Genomic DNA, 14814 nt, shown 5'->3' with positions numbered 1-14814 from the left:
CTTATTTTATTACATTAACTGATTCTTAATTGAATAAAAGAAGTACCAATAATATTCAAAAAAGTTGATCTGTGTCACAGTAAGTAGTTCCTTTAGAAAACAACAACATATATGGCAAAAAATAAAATTAAAAGAAAAAAAAGCAGAAGTGTTTTCACTTTCAACACTTCCAAATCCACATTTGATAGCATGTTCAGCTTTATGTAAGGAAGACTGAAATCCAGCAAAAAGAACAAATAGTGAGCTACTGAGAAACAGTGATAAAGCTGACTAATATCTGAAATCAATATGTTTCTGATTTTTATTTCAGTATCAAGCGCCATGTATTTTAAAAGAAGGCACTAAAATACATTTTACAGCATTTCTCCCTAAAATCCCTGTAAGATCAGCTGTACCACACTATCTGAAATTATTATCTTTTACAAAAGAGAGATATCATTAAAATGCTTTTAAAATTATTGACCAGTAGTGGTTTTTTGCTCTCAATATGAATAAACAGCCCTTTATTTTTTCTGAAATCCAGAAACAATTTTGTCCGTCACAGGTTAATACTGGAAATAAAATCTAGAGAACTGAAGACAAAAGCAGACGAGACAGAGAAAATAAAAAAGAAAAAACAATAAGCAAACTAGGATCCAGAACCTTCCATTTATGCTATGCACAAATAACAATGATGCAGTGCAAAAGACATTAAAATCTTTATTGCTGTATCTATACCAGATGCAGTCTGGAGGTTTCACCTCAGACAATAGTTTGCTACCCTGGACCAAAACCACCTCTCGTACATGGTACATGAATGTTTGAAGTCTTGCAAGGGGACCTATGAACCTTGCTGTATTAAAATTAGGAAATCAAATCTTCATTTGGAAGCCTTCCAAGATTCAACTATCCATACACAACATGGGGAACAAAATTACATGAAGAAGCTTTCTGAGCATCGGAATAAAAATGTACAAACAAATCAGATGCATACAGGTGTTTCTACAGAGGGATTTTAAGCCCATTTGCACAGCAGTTTTTTTTGTGGTTAACTAGATTTCATTTTGCTAAAACCAATCCAGGATCTTCACTCTAAAAGCACACAAAATGCAATCCAGCTCCTAACAGAAGTAAAGTTTCTCTATCTTCAGCTTTAGAGACATCTTTAGAGGACCTTTTTCAGAAAGAATTTTTAGAGAAGCATTGCAAAACTGTGCACAGAAATAAGAGATCTAGGCCAGAGTAAGTGAAAAAGCAAGAATCATTTAGTTGATTAGACATAAAAAGTCATGCTTTCGATATATTCTTTCTCTAAAACATAATCTAGCATGAGCTCTTATTTCCAGTTCTGAGCAATCACTCCTGAAGATCCCTTTCAGATTTATGAACTTGCAAAAAATAATTTAAGGATTTTTTAAAAGCCCATGCTGCCCAACTTTAACAAAATTTATATCAATGTAATTATTTTGAAAATAATTCCACATACATTACAGCAATTTTGTTTTATCCAATTCATTGTTAATCTATGGAAAATCACTTTCTATTTACTAAATCTTTCATAGTTCATGCACCTAAGTGCACTGCAATATCTTGCAAAGTATACTTAAAACTCGACCCAATTTTAGTATTATTAATCGTGTGTGAAAAAAGAGAATTTGTGAGCTGTGATTTCATTTTCAAGCCACCAAAGTAATCTGGAAATGGGATATGACTGCACTGCTCTGACAATAAATTCAGTGGCAATGAATGAAAAAGCAGCCTTCAGCATTTGTTACGGTAACATGATTTAATAGCCTACTTCTATGGAAAAAAATTCCCTTATAACCATAAACGCAAATATCTATATTTACACTTCTGTTTAATTGCCTAATACATTTTACCTATATAAAAAGTGTGTGTGAAGTGGCTAAGCTAGCAGTAGTGATTTGTATCATGATCAATGATTAGTTTATAACACAGATATATGTATATATCTATGCAAGCCACTGCCATGCTCATAAATATATACTACAGGAGATAAGGGGTAACGGTGCATTAAGCTTTTCATGGCAGTTGATAGAGTATCATCATTCACCATTCTATATAATTAAAAAAAGTGAAAGATGAAAAATATTGAGGCAAAATGTAAATTAATTTTAAAAATGTAAAAGAAAATTTCAGTGGTCAAAGTCTTTATTTCCATGGGAAATTTTGGCACAAATGCAAGGACTTAAGAAATGACAGCTGCTGTTCAGCTACTCCAGGTTCCTCAACAGACAATACACTGAGGCTGTCTGTGTGCACAGGTATGTCTGTGTGTATGCAACTGTAAAAGACAGCAGACTAACTAATTGCATGCTAGATTTACTGCTGGGTCGGCACAGTCAACACCATTTCTGTGTAGCACAAGCTCAAGTAGACTGAAGTATAGTGTTCCCTGGTAATTTTAGCTCATTTCAAATGTAAAGTACTTGACTGCAAAGGTTCCCAACCTTGCTGAACAAGGCATTATTTAAAGCATACTGTTAAACATGGAGGGCTAAGTAAGGTAGGCAAATGTTGTTTTCCAGAAGTAATTTTTTTGTAATGCATCAGGTTTGGGAAAATTCGACTGGTTTCTGTAACAAAAGCGGAAGTTCATTTCTACACTGCTAAATTCTACTTCTCATAAAAAAATATGATTTTCCTTACAGCAGGAAAAATTTTAGTAATTAATTATTGATTGCTTCAAGTTTTCATCTGCTCAGTGTAAAAAGTTTTCCTTATAAAAACCTGGAGGGGCTTAAACAAACATTCAACCTTTTCGTCTTGCATAAATTACATCTACATTTCACAACTCAGAAGCTGCGTGTTTTATTTATTGATCTTTGAACCCATTCCACCACAATCCTTAGACTGCTCCAAAAAAAGGGCCACAAGGAGCACAAGGTGTATTGTGACTTCCAAGAGAAATAGGGGCAAAAATCTATTTTGGAGATAAAAGCAGCCAATTTTGCATGCCATTACATTACATTGATTTGACTTTACAACTTATATTCTGTTGTGAAGAAAGGTGCAAAACCCCTTTTCAGGCTGATGGTCATTGTATTGCTGCACATTGTAACTATGTGGACGTCATCTTCCATTTCAAAAATAGACAATCTTTGAAAAGAATCTCTATGATGGCAATTGATACCCCTAAAATGAAAGTATCTCTAAGTATTTCAATAATATTTAAGCCAAGACACAACAAAACATCCTATTTTATAAGAAGAGATCTATATTTTTCTAAAAAAAGGCATGAAACTAGTTCACATTAGAAAGCATCAATCTGACCAAGACATTTTCATTGGAATAACTTATTCTCCATTAATATTACAGCCCAAGACCTTACATTAAAATCCAGGATACTTCTGGAACAGCAGAATTGACTAAAAAAATACAACTAGAATGAAAAAGCCAAGGCTATCTGAGACACAATGACCTAATGAGATGTTTTGAGAAATTCATCTTTATGCAGATTCTACATGTGATAGAGGCCTCTTTCAGCTAAATTGTTCTTGACTCTATTACATAATTCCTAGAGAGATATACTCCAAATTATTAAGTCTGAAGGGGAGTACCATAGACATTGACCTTTCAAGAAAATTCCTTAGTGCAACTTTGTGGACTCCATTTATGTCATTCAGTGGTGGACAGAGCACTTTCATTCCTTGTCCTCCACAGCTCCTCCTTGCTCCAGCATCACCAAACCTGTACTCAGGGCCAGGTGTAACTTCGGTCTCTGAATGTGAGATGTTCTCAAGGACAACTCTCAGGTTTGTTTCCTCAAGTTAAAAGGTAGTGCATGGGTTAAATAGCAGATTGGCACCAAAAGCCACCTGGGTGAGTTAGACTGGCAGCAGCTAACAGAGACTTTTTAGAGGAGGCACAAATGAGCATCACTGCTGCTGTAGATGCACAAACCCACATGGGTATAGCAGATTGTTTCAGGTAAGTTTAAGATGTATATATGTCAAGCATTCTTCTGAGTTTTAATTTCTGGCTGCAACTCCATTCTCTCAAAAGTGAAAACAGAAAACCAAATCCTTACAGCAAACAAAGCTGAATCCCACTATAAGTGAAGATACACAGTGGAAAATGCACAAAGATTTCTGCATTTTTGCCCAACTACAGCAATGTTTTTAAAAACTTGCATATTATTTTTTTCTCTCCTTGAAGGTCAGGTGTGTGTATCTAAAGGACTAAATATGCTGCATCTAAATAACTACTTTTTATAATTAACACAGTCTATCCAAGTATTCAAACTCATCAATAGAAGCAGAAGAACAACTATAGATTGTCTAAGATTTGTGATGAATTAAGTTCTGCAATTACTGTGCTTATGTAAAATAAAATTTATTTTTAAACAAACTGGATAAAGGCAATTTACATGCAATGGGCTCTGATAAGCACATATGCCTCAGCTTTTAAACTGATTTCCAAAGACTGAAGATTTAAGTTGGATCGGGGATTTAAGTTGGATCAGGAAAAAACCCCTCACAACTTAGAGTCCTGGGAACATTTGAAATTCACACCAATAGAAGATACTAACCTCAGAAAAAAAAAAATTGAAGACTTATATACAGTATTGCCTTCCTATCTTAAGATAAAGCCCTGAGATAACCTGAAATTAATGATCCTGATGGAATGTTTCAGCTCTTAAAAAATGCAAACAGTACTGCATTGCAGTTATTTTATCACTTACCATGTGTATAGTTCTCAGCTGCATATCCTATATACCCTTTAAAAGGAGTGCTCAATTTTTAATTATATAAATTGAAACATGACATAAAATATCTATATCATAAACTGCTAAGGCTGTATCACAGTTTTGTTGCATGTCTAAATCACTGTTCATTCTGAAACACTAAATCTTTTGAAGATGGCAAACCTGCTTGTAAATTTAATTACTTGTAATTTTATTTTCCTCTATGGTTTAACCTCCCTCTGTGTCTGACCAGTGATACCATAAATCAATACTGCCATTCTGTACTTCACAAAATACTGACTACTGTGAATGAGTAATGTGTCCTGATTTTTAAAGGAAAAGGCAGAAATACTCAGCTCAACTAAGTACTGAATGCTTACCAGTTTATTTATGCCAGTTTATTAAAAACATCTCAGAAAGTGGCTATTTCATGACTGGCATCCTGATAATTATTTACATATTAGTGACATGAATGAAATAAGCCTTACTAAGTACTTCTCTCTTACTGGAAAACAACATTTATAACATTAGGTAGCTATATTTTGCATGAAATCCTCCATGTATAAAATAGCAAAGTCTCATAAATAATGAGACTACTGGGAAATAAAAAGAATGAGAATTATTTAAATTATTAGACTGAAAATCAAATATATGAATTTGGACATGGGGGATTTCACTTGGAATACAAAGATGGCAAAGAAAAAACCAAACAACCTATTTTAGAATAAGATAGTTCAGTTTAAAGGGACCTACAATTATTGACCTACCTAGGTCAATCAGATTATTTTGATGGAACAAGTAACAATTTCCTTTTGGGAACATTAAGTATCAATTAGACATTTATCCTAAAATAGTAAAACTAACCAAACAATTTATGAATATCAAACAGTCATGTCCATTTCAGCTGCTTTTATTATGATTGGCTTTTCCCTCAGTACTGTTAAGTATTCCTACAATATTCTGTATTTAAGTACACCTTAAAAAACACAGGTGGCAGGGAGAAGACACGCACTACTCATTCACTAGAAAGCTCCTTGCAGGAAGAGCCTGTGGAACACGCTCTGGCATAGGCTGCTCACTGGATCCTGGACATCATTAAGATACCTGTGAAGTCTTGCATGGTCTGAGATACTTCTCCAGTCACAATCACGTTAATGAGGCATATCATCTAAAACCTCAAAGCTATTCCAGATCAAGAACCAAGAGCTATTATTTATTCCCCTGGCTTTGATCTCAGGGAAAACAAAGTACTCTGCCTCACTGGGAGGCACTGACAACACCAGTAGTAAAATCTGAGATATGGAAGGTGCAAACATGCTGCAACATGACAGCAAGGCAGCCACAGCCCCAGGTTTCAAGTGTGTCTTGAAATGTCTCCAGAGAAGTATGGCAAAAGGTTATTTCACATTATCATGAACACTGGCAGCTGCCTCTGTTTGCAAAAGCTGCCATAGCCATGGGCTTTCCAAGGCAAAGAGGAGAGAATGAAATGCCAAAGTAGATTTTTCATGTTTCAATGGATCTCTGGCTTGGATTTCACTCATTTCAAAATTGGAATAAATATGTTTTTCTACTCTGTATTAGGTGTCTTGGGTTAACATGGAAAAGTTCTGATCCAATAGGTTTTTTTCTGCCCATGAAACTTCATTTATCACTATACAACCCTACTTCCAAACTGCAAAGTTCCATCATGATTAGGAATTTGATCTAAGACCTTTTCTGAATGCTACAGAGGCATGCTTTGACAAGCACAAATTTTATTGTATTAGGATAAAGTGTGTAAATACAAAAAGTATTTTCAAAAATAGGTAATGAAAAATGTACAAAGTCCTCCAGAATACAGATGTTACTGAACACTGTGGTGTTATTGCAGGGGGATCATCCTGAAGAGACAGTTCCTTCAAATTAGTAGCTCAGGTGAACTGGAGCTACTGAAGCCTATTAAGAATTCCATCACGACAGCAATATATCATATTGTAACATGAGCTTACTAAACAAAACCAAATGTTTAATTATAACACATTTTTTTATCCCCTGTTCAGCAAATACAATAATATATGTAAACAACTAAGTACCTTTCCCATCAGTCAAGCAAGGCTTAGCCAGTTAACTGTTAGAACACTGACATATGCTTGGCTTTAACTTTACACATTTACTGTATAACAAGTTACAGAATGGCATCACTTATTCATAAAGATAATCTTATACCCAAATGGCTTGTCATGTGCTTTTAGTAAGCATAGCTTTCTGGCAGATCTAAAGATCAATTATGATGGAACAAGGAAATGTTTAAAAATATATGCTTAAAAATTCAGTCTAAACTCTTATTCTGAGAAAGTAAAACAAACAAAGAAACAATATCGTACAACCAAAAACTCTGCTGTACCATTATTCTTTCACTGTGAAATAAACTAATTAGCTTCTTATTAATTTCATTTTTTTTCTTTTGTTCTTTAGTAAAATAATCACTGCAGCTATTTCTCTTCATATTGAAGATACAAAAGATGCCCAATAATGCCAACAGTAGCTAATAGGTCTCTAAGGCACATATATATCCCCTTATGAAGATAAAACTTATAAATTATAATTTCAAACATTAGTTCCGTAAATCATTATTGCTGCTGCTTCCCATAGGAGATTTAAATTTTCATGTATGAGAAAGCTACTATTAACCTCCTTTTACAGATGGGGAAACCAAGGTAGTACGTGTCAGCAGCACCATGGATCAGTACCGTGCTGAGGAGCACAAAGCTGATGAGAAAGATTTACATGACAGAATTTCAGGTTCTCTCTGCATCACTAATTTCCATTTGCTCTGTTGACTCCCTAGAGATTCAGATGCTGCACGTAGTAGGCACATAACCTATTCTCACGCTAAAGCAGGATCACTCCCTGGGCCATGGTGAGCTACATTGCCCAAGTGAATATTTCACATTTCACAACACAGGGCAACCATCACTGCAACACAGACTGAATTATTAGAGTCACAGCAATTCTCATTGTAAGGAATGTGGGGTTTTTTTCTAAGAATATTCAGATTGAATTTCCCTGCCCACTTTCATCTCTCATTTTTTAATGATAGCATTTTTGATTATATCATTCATGCTTCTTTCATTCTTAATGCTTGAGGTTTTTTAAATGTCATCCATTTATAAATCTGTTATGGAATCAAAATGTACTTCTTATTATAGCTTTTGGCATACTATTATCTGCATTATTTAAGCAGCAGATCTTTTAATCCACTTTATGTATTTTTTATTGAAGAAGAGAGATCATTTATGTATAAGTATAGAACATATAGAGCAAAAGAGAAAAAGTAATGCACTACGCAACACTAGTACTGGTAGGCTGATAATCTCCAGAGTTTACCAGTACCTTAAACCTTAACATTTAGTGTAAGTCATCTAAAATTTAAATTCTGATAATTAATGCCTATCTTTTTTCTTTTGTTTGAGAACCAGCCTGAAACTTCATACTCATGCAATATAATACACAACTTATTTATAAATTTTAGTATAAGTAATTGATGATTTCTGCAGACTCTAAATAGCACAGAGTACAATTACTAGGCCTTTTACTTTTTAATAGGAATACATTTTGGATTTGGACTAAGCCAAAACCTCCAATCTCAAGTCTTGGCAGAAAAGTTAACCCATGGGCTGCAAAATCAATTCCACTCTACAGTGTCTCCAAAAGTGTACTTAAATCAATTTTTATGCCCTGATACTACTAAAAATAAATGCTTAAGGAGATTCACCATTTATTCTCTATTGTTCTAGAGTGGCCTAGCAGGGCAAATACTAATTGCGCAATAAAATAGGAGTATTAGGACCACACATGGATTTTATTGGAGTCTTAGAAATTATTTTTGAAAAGAAAAGCATTCTTTAATAGTCTGTTCCACTAAATTAATATATAATTCTCTTTGGTTTAGACTACAAAAACCCCAAAACAAAACAGGAAAGGAAATTACATGTTGTAACTCCTAAAGAGGAAAAGACCACCCACAGTTTAAGAGAGAATTGCAATACTACTTCAAATTTGGCTTTGGCTTAATCCTTTTCATAGAAAAACTTGAAGCTCTTAAGAACACCTCTCACCTCCCAAAGAAAAAACCTGACAATTCTTTATCCTCCCTACAGTCTCAAACTGGTCAAGACGAAGGAAGGGACTGACATTTTACTGAGTGACATTTTACTGACTGCTGCTTATCATGCATTCCTAATAGCACTATCATTCCCTAATAGGGCCCAAGACAGCAGCACAGCTGTGATGTGTGAGGGTATCCTTGACCTACAGCCCTACTCGGAGCTTGCAGAGTGGAAAATGGCTTTTACCCATATGGATGCATTTCCATATGGTGAGGCTGCACCTCAGGTGCCGAGTCCAGTTCTGGGCCATGCACCACAAGCAAGATGCTGAGGGGCTGGAGTGTGTCCAAAGGGCAGTGGAGGTGCTGGAGGGTCTGGAGCACAAATCTGATGAGCAGCAGCTGAGGGAGCTGGGGGTATTTAGCCTGGTAAAAAAGAGGCTCAGGGAAAACCTTATTGCTCTCTGTGATTGTCTCAAAGGAGGTTGTGGACACGTGGGGATCAGTCTCAAATGACAGGACAAGAGGAAATGGTCTCCAATTGTGCCAGGGGAGGTTTAGGTTAGATATGGGTTTTGTTCATTGATTTTCCTTTCCTTTCTCTTTAATCAGATTGGATATGAAGGATAAATAAAAATTAACTTAAATCTTTATGTGTCATTTTTTTCATACAAGGCCACAAAAGAGTGTTTCTATGTAGGGAAAGGGTGAAGATTCCGCTATTTTCATTTTACTAGTCTCTGATAGGTGATTTGGTGATTAATTTTTAATCAACTATTACACTTGACATGCACTATAAGTTAAGAACTTTAAAACAATAAAGCAAGATTCTGCCAGGTAACTTTCACTTCTTCTGGTACATTAGACACTCAGCATATGCATGGCTGAAACACCCATTTGGCTTGACTGGGAATCTGCTCACATTAAGAATAGATGAGATGGCATATTTAATTTTCCAAAAGACCTCTTCAACAGTATCTGAAAAATCTATCACTACTTTCCCTGTAACAAAACTTCTTTTTAAGAATAAGTTTGCAGCTGTCAACATGTCTTTAATATTTAATATTGTTTCACATGCTTTGGAATTGAAACTGTAAGCACATTCAGGAACTGATTGAAAGGTTGTCTGGTACATTGTCTAGTTTCACTACACAGCCTACAACTCTGTATATTCTGTTCTGAAATATCACTCAGCAAGCTGTGGCAATTTCTGTTTCTTCAAAACAGAGCAGAGCAGACTCCTGATCCAACCCCATTATGCAGAGCTGCAATTCCGATACAGACAAGTAATAATTACGTCCCTGGACACAGACATTTTTCATGAAGTATAGCTCCAAACTTTTACTCTGATAATAACTAGAGTAGTTCAAGTGTTTCCTAACAGTAAAACTAACCTTGAACAATTTGTCAAGGGACAGGGAAAAATTTGGTGAGTAAACTAGAAAAGATCTTGCAGACCATTAATGTTGAATAGCCCTGTGTTCACTCTTCCTTCATTTGAGTTGAATGATGCAATTTGGGGATTGTCTCTTGAGATGGGCTGACTGCTTGATAAGACAGATTTATTGTACAGTCTTAGCTTTATGCAGTATGTGTAGGTGCATAATATATACGAAGCACTGGTGCTTCAAGTTTAAGGCTATTGCCTGTCAGTGCCAAAAACTATGCTAAAACAGTGAAAGCAAATTATTAAAAGGATTACCATGGATGATTTCAAAAAACTGACAACAGCTAAGCCACAATCATTGCTGTTTATCAAAATGACCAGTTTTATATGACTCTGTTTCTGGTGATACCCATGTGCTTACACCCATGTGTCATTTCTTAGACTGTAATATCTTTCACAGAAGTTTTTTTGTTTTAGTGGGTGCTAGTTTGTTGCTATTTTTCTTATTCTGTGTAACAACATACAGTGACTAGCACCACTGGGCTTCTGGACCAAAGAACTAGGCTTTTTTATAAGAAAACTATAGCTTTAAACTTTTAAGCTTTTCTATAAGAAAATTATAAATGAAAAGGACAAGAAATGTATATTCATATTATCCTTCACTTCACTGACAATGAACTATAAAACAGTAATAACAAGCTCAATTCCTTGAATAATAGAATGATTGGATTTTTTTGTTGATTCTATTTCTTGTGTGCTATATATGTGCTGGTTAATATAAGTCAATTAAAAGTTCTTAGGAGAAAAAAGAAATTATTGAGAAACTTCAGGGCAATTACTGATACATATATTCAGGTACTCTGGAAGTAAAACTTCCCATTGACCAGGATTAAATTACTTTAATACTCTAGCTGTGCATCCCAGAAGTGTCAAGTCTCAAGTTTCTTCTGTCCAAGGGCTCCAGGTTTTTTATTCTCCTTGAGCCTGCGTTCTCTTTCTGCGACTGCTCCAGCCTCTTCCCCCAAACTTCTGTTGCCACAATTTTCCCCTTTCAATGCCATATCAGAATTTCAAGAGGTATTTTCCTCTAATAAAAGGAGCCGAGAATACAGCAGAGGCAGTACAACTGGTGTGTAAAACAAGAAGAGTGCACCCTAGCTGGATTCAGGGGCTATTTAGAATTTAAAACCCTTGTAAAAATGGTAAAAATGTATGTAAGCAATAGAAAGAAAATTTGCCATTCCAGAAGAAATTAATCACAAGTAATTTCTTAATCTTAAAATGAACAGCCATGGGTAGGAAACTGAAGCAGAGGGATCCCATTCCACATTTCAAGATCATGAAAAATCCCATAAATATAATAAATGCAAAATTGAATTTAGTATTTTTCATAGAAAAGCTTAAATTTTATTGCTACTTCTGCCATATTTATCCCCTTTCTCCCCCCCAAACTTGCAAAAAGGTTAAGCTGTTTGCACTAGAAATAATTTCCATTCAGACATTTTTTTAAGCTTGAAGTCTACAAAGCTGACTTTCTGTTCCAGGACTGCACTTTCCACTGACAGCATCACAAACTAGCTGCTCTTAATTACATTTTAAAATCCATCCTCCTTCCTTTCAGATGTTTTCCCTCCATCTGTATGTTTTCAAGCCTTTTTTTTTTTCCCAATTTGCTAAATTCTTTCCCTTCAACCAATATCCATATGCTCCTAAGTAGCTGATGGAGCTTTGCCTCAAGTAACTATCCAGTAAATCCCACCGAGAAGCCCTAATAATTAATTAGGGTAAAGAGGGATTAGGGTAAAGGGAAATAGGTGTGGGGGGGTGTGGTGGTTTTTTCATTGTTGTTTGAGAGTTCTTTCATTCAGGAGGATGTGTGTTGTGTTTTGGCACACAAGGCCGTTGGATGGGATGAATGAGAGTTAAGCAATTGCAATCAAACTAGAGCACAGCACGCTCAGGATGAGCAAAGGGTGGCACTGATGTCTCCATGCACAAGATACTACACACTCCTGCAGCGAGTGAATGGGCAGCTTCAGAAAAGAGAGGTCCAGGTGACCACACACACACTGAGAACAGTTATGGTGATGGGACAAGAGTCTATTAAATTTACTTAAAAAAAAAAAAACAACCCACAAACAAACCAGCAAATAATGCATAAGCTTCCCTGTTGCTTAAGGAGTAATTCAGAAATATACCATAAAATGTTTAGATACTTAGATTGACTGCATTTTTTTTAAGCATAAATGTTAAAAAGAGATTTAAGAAATGAAGCTAAATACAAGAACACATGGCATTGTGCCTGTATCAATAATAGCCACTAAACAGATCAACATCTCAGCACTGTACAGCCAGGCTTTTTCCTAAAGGATTCAGCGTGAATCCATTTGTACTTCTAGGGAATTCAGGAAGACTTCCACCAGCTCAAAAATCCTAGGACATGCATCTTGCAACAGTAGGAGCATCTGTACTCACTCTTTTAACTGAGTATGAACAGGTCTCCTCTTAGAACAGGACCAGCTCTGAGCTCTGAGGTGATTGAATTTAAATGATATTTACACATAGCTGAGAGGGTGTGAGAATTTGCTTCTTCATAGGCTCCACTGCACTTGCTATCTATTGCCATATGGCTAACTCCTTCTCATGCTTATTCTTCTGTCTCAGTTCATGTTACAGTATACACTTTTTACAGACCTGCAGCTTCAAACATCTGTAGCAAAGGTCCCACAAATTGATTTAGAGGCTGAAACACAAGCATATCCAACCCTGCTCCTACACAAGGCTATATATCTTTGTTGGAAGACTGACACATGGTCCCCATATGCATCAGTGATAACATAAGCCTGCCAGGCACAGATGTACTTTTAGCTCCAGAGAGATGCAATCTAATGATGGATAGGAATAACCCAATCATACAAACATTTGTTTTTGTAAACCCTACCTAGTGCTACAGACAATATGTCTACATTTCTTTCACTGCCACATTTCATCAAGGATATCAAGATGTTCCTAAGGTATGACACACATATGATGAAACTTAATATTATGTAAGATAGAGAGACTGCTTTCTGAAGCACAGCTTCATAGTTGGAAGTTCTAAAAATTAATTGCTCTTCTGGCAAAACCAATGAAAATTAAATTAAATTAGATACTGGAACTTTTTCATTAGAAGGCTCTGGCAAAATAAAGTTAATAGATGGAAAGCTTTCTGCAATTAAAAGTGACAGGTGCATTGCTTTCTCTAAGCTTTTAAATCACATCTGTCAAAAAGCCTACTAAAATGCTTTTTTAAAGCTTCTTCCAATCTACTCAACTTTTATGAATCAAAATACTGTGGAATTATTGTCACAGCTTTATGGCAGTAAAGAGGTAAAATTTCTATAGAGTTATATATCTAACATATTTAGGACAATGTACTAAATCACCAAGTAACTCTGTCTCCCATTCCCATTCACTTCATTTGTCAGCATGATTTCCTGCTTCAATTCCTAATCATTGCACAAGAAACACGTAACTTGATTTCCCTAATTTAAAACCAAGTTTATAGTAAATTCAGGCCAGTCACGACTCTGTTTGAATTATCTGTTCCATGTGTTTAAGGTGATTTAAGAGGAAGATGGTTAACAGTATCTATGCCTTTGAAGCAACTTTTTCTTCAATGAAAGAGGCAGAAAAGTTCGAGGTCAGGTTTTGCTGTGCTATTTACAAGTGAAACTATTTTCAATGAACATGTGTTCCAACAGTGGGAGCAAAACCACTTACTGCTCATTTTCTCCCTGCCTTTCAGACATCGGACACACCTGAGCCAACCCTCTACCTCTCATTCCTCGCTCACAAAACCAGGGAGTACTTAAGCCCCAAACTCAAAAATCTCCAACTCAAAATTCCAAACTCTCAAATTATTATTTCCAGGTTTTTTGGTTTTGTTTTTGTTTGTTTGAGTTGTTTTGTTTTTTGTTTGGTTTGGGGTTTTGTTTTGTTTTTTAATTGTTTTGGTTTGCTGTTCTTTTTGTTTTGTTTTGTTTTGTTTGGGGTTTTTTTGGTTGTGTGTTGGGTTTGGGGTTTTGAGGGTTTATTTTGGTTGCTGTTTTGGTTTTAATTTTGTTTTGCTTACTGTTTTTTTTTTTTTTTTTTATCAACAACCAATCCTAATTTTCATAGGTTAGGAATGAAGTTTACTTAGGGAGTGCTTCTCCCCATGTATCCCCACTAATTCTGAAAAAAAACAAAAGAATTACTCTTCAAAGATTCTAATTATCAGCTAAAGGTAAAGCTGTTACACATTGTAAGATGACCTGTGACAATATGGATTGTATAGGCACCTTCAAAGACACAGGATGGAAAATTACACTAAGTCACTTGAACATAGCTCTTATTAACCACAAACATACAAATAATCTCATCCCAATTCAGAAGAGCACTGAAGCATGTACAAATTTATGTATGTGCTTAAATTCCATTACATTCATTGTAACTGCTCACAAGTTTAGTGTTAAGTGCATGACAAAATATACCTTTGAATCAGAAACTACTTACAGAAAACCAGCAGAGAACACATTTAAATTATATGCTTCCCTAGTTTAAGCATAAATGAAAAAAGACAAAAATCTCCTCAGATGGTGAAACTGAACAGAAATAATAAGGAAATTG

The 14814-nt window shown here is 35.4% G+C and overlaps 1 protein-coding gene across 4 annotated transcripts in view; it reads right to left on the bottom strand.

Moving 5' to 3' along the window:
• Window positions 1–14814, bottom strand: part of SLIT2 (slit guidance ligand 2) — a gene marked incomplete at its 5' end in the record, with an annotated part of 257487 nt that overhangs the window by 109040 nt on the left and 133633 nt on the right. The window lies entirely within an intron of this gene.

This window comes from Zosterops lateralis (assembly GCF_965231275.1).
Source record: "Zosterops lateralis genome assembly, chromosome: 5".
Classification (NCBI taxonomy): domain Eukaryota; kingdom Metazoa; phylum Chordata; class Aves; order Passeriformes; family Zosteropidae; genus Zosterops; species Zosterops lateralis.
The sequence above is the reverse complement of the archived record's forward strand: the minus strand, read 5'-3'. Positions and strand labels throughout refer to the sequence as shown.